This window comes from Astatotilapia calliptera, chromosome 23, assembly GCF_900246225.1.
Source record: "Astatotilapia calliptera chromosome 23, fAstCal1.2, whole genome shotgun sequence".
NCBI lineage: Eukaryota > Metazoa > Chordata > Actinopteri > Cichliformes > Cichlidae > Astatotilapia > Astatotilapia calliptera.
Genome location: NC_039323.1, coordinates 17,049,063 through 17,051,442, shown reverse-complemented (window position 1 = coordinate 17,051,442; position 2,380 = coordinate 17,049,063). Strand labels below are relative to the sequence as shown.

The 2,380-nt window shown below is 46.1% G+C and overlaps 1 long non-coding RNA gene across 1 annotated transcript; it reads left to right on the top strand.

The window, feature by feature from the left end:
- The first annotated feature begins 819 nt into the window (after nucleotides 1-819).
- Nucleotides 820-2,131, top strand: LOC113015947 (uncharacterized). Its single transcript, XR_003271179.1, has 2 exons — nucleotides 820-1,477; nucleotides 1,914-2,131. It is a non-coding gene; the product is annotated as an uncharacterized LOC113015947 (long non-coding RNA).
- The last annotated feature ends 249 nt before the right edge of the window (nucleotides 2,132-2,380 follow it).

The following is a 2,380-nucleotide window of genomic DNA, read 5'->3' as shown; positions in this document are numbered from 1 at the left end:
CTGAATATGACAGTCTTACCGGTCTCATCAGAGTCGGAGGCCGCCTCCGTCGAGCTGCCGACTTAGATCCAGACAGTATTCATCCCATTGTATTAGCAGCTGAACATCCCCTGACCAAGCTCATCATAAAAACTTATGATGACCAGCTCCTTCATCCAGGTGCGGAGAGGCTGTTTGCGGAAATACGGCGCACCTATTGGATTCTCAGAGGACGTCAAGCCATTAAGAAGCATCAGCACCAGTGTGTGGACTGTAGGAGATGGCACGCCTCACCTTCTACACCCAAAATGGCTGACTTACCTTCATCGCGGCTGAGACTCTATAAGCCGCCGTTCTGGTCAACGGGCGTAGACTGTTTTGGGCCATACACGATAAAGATAGGTCGTAGAAGAGAGAAACGCTGGGGAATCATCTACAAGTGTCTTACAACCAGATGCGTGCACCTTGATCTCCTCCCTAGTCTTGACACCGATTCCTTCCTTATGTCATTACGCAGATTTATTGCACGCCGAGGAAAGCCATACGAGATGTGGCCTGATCGAGGGACCAATTTCAGAGGTGGGCACAGAGAACTCCAAACGGCGTTTGAAAACATGGAGCCGGACCTCAAGCAGCAACTGGCCAAGCAGACTATCAACTTCTGCTTCAATCCCCCACACTCTCCTCATTTCGGAGGAGCATGGGAAAGGGAAATCAGAGCAGTGAAGTCAGCTCTGCAAGAGGTCCTGAAGGACCAAGTTGTGGTGGAAGAAGTCCTACTCACTGCTCTCATAGAGGTTGAGAGCATTTTGAACTCAAAGCCGCTTGGTTATGCATCGGCTGACATAGCTGACCCAGATCCCATCACACCAAATCTTCTCTTGATGGGGCGGCATGATTCGGCACTACCCCAGGCAGCTTACGGCCCCTCAGGCACTCTTTCTAACAGAAGATGGAGGCACAGTCAGGTCATCAGCGACCACTTCTGGAAGCGGTTCATACAGAACTACCTCCCAGGACTGCAACTCCGACAGAAATGGAGGAGGTCCACTGACAACATGGCTGTGGGACAAGCTGTTATGATTGTGGACTGTAACTTGCCTAGAGGCCTTTGGCCTGTGGGTACCATTGCCAAAGTTTTCCCAGGGATTGATGGCGTTGTTCGAGCTGCCGAGGTCAAGGTTAAAGACAGTACCTATGTTCGCCCGGTAACTAAGTTGGTGGAACTTCCCAAAGTTCCTGAGGACTCAAATGACACTGTTTCAAAATAGAAGGACTTTAGCGGGAGTGTATTTGCCTACAAATACAGGGGCGGCTGTTAAAAGTCCGCTTGTTCACTGTAGCTGTTTTATACTACGTTACCCATGATGCACCTCGGTATCTGTACTTCCTGTTGGGAACGTGTTCAGCGCAGCGCTGCACAGATGAGAGGTGTGTCGGAGGAGTAACGTATTAACGTGCATTCGGTGTGAGTTAATACTGCGTGCGTGCTTACCATGTGAGTATTGTAAGATGAGAGTGAGGCTTGTTGACTTTATCTGTGTAATTTGCTATCGCTAAGAGGCTAGTCTCGTTGCTATCGCTAAGAGGCTAGTCCCATTGCTATCGCTAAGATGCGTTTTGTTTGGCCTACTACAGGCAGCCTTGTGTTCAGCCCATATTTCATTCCATATACGACTTACTGTCAAGCATTGTGGTTGTAGGTGGATGTAACTATTTACTATGTTTATTCTCTGAATCGTTGCAATCTGCAGAGGTCTGGTTTGCCAATGTATATACAAGCCAGAAATTCATTTATGGTCTTAGGGTGCCATCTAGTGGCCATGAGGTTATGGCAGATTGTATAACATTACGCTGGAAACCTACAGTACTGTATAAGGGGTACACTGCTATCCATAGTGGTTAATACAAATGTTTGTTCTTTCTGTTTACAGATGACCACACACACACATACCCATATACACACTCACACCCCCGTTACCTGCATGTGAATACTGTAATGCCTCCCTACCAACGCTGTACATCCTGTTGATGTCATCTGCCACCTCTTTAGTAAAGTTATTTGAACTACATCACTGTGGAGTACCATTCCTTCTGACCGAGGACGACTCAGTTGAAGCGTGATCGGCAATCAGTGCAAACATACATTACAGGTGCTAACTAAAAATAAAGACAAGATGATAGTTTATTCAATTTTAATGAAATTTGCAGATTGTTTCGGTAAAGTTTAATAAACTCCTTGCTATCTAAAATATAACAGGACACCGGAGTATATTCTCCAGCATCTCACAGTTCTGATAATCAGCTGTCTGCTTGACGTTTATTCAGCTGTGTAAAAACTATAACTTTAATCTCAGCCAAACCGATTTACTCAGGAACAAATAAAATACAAAAAAAAAAA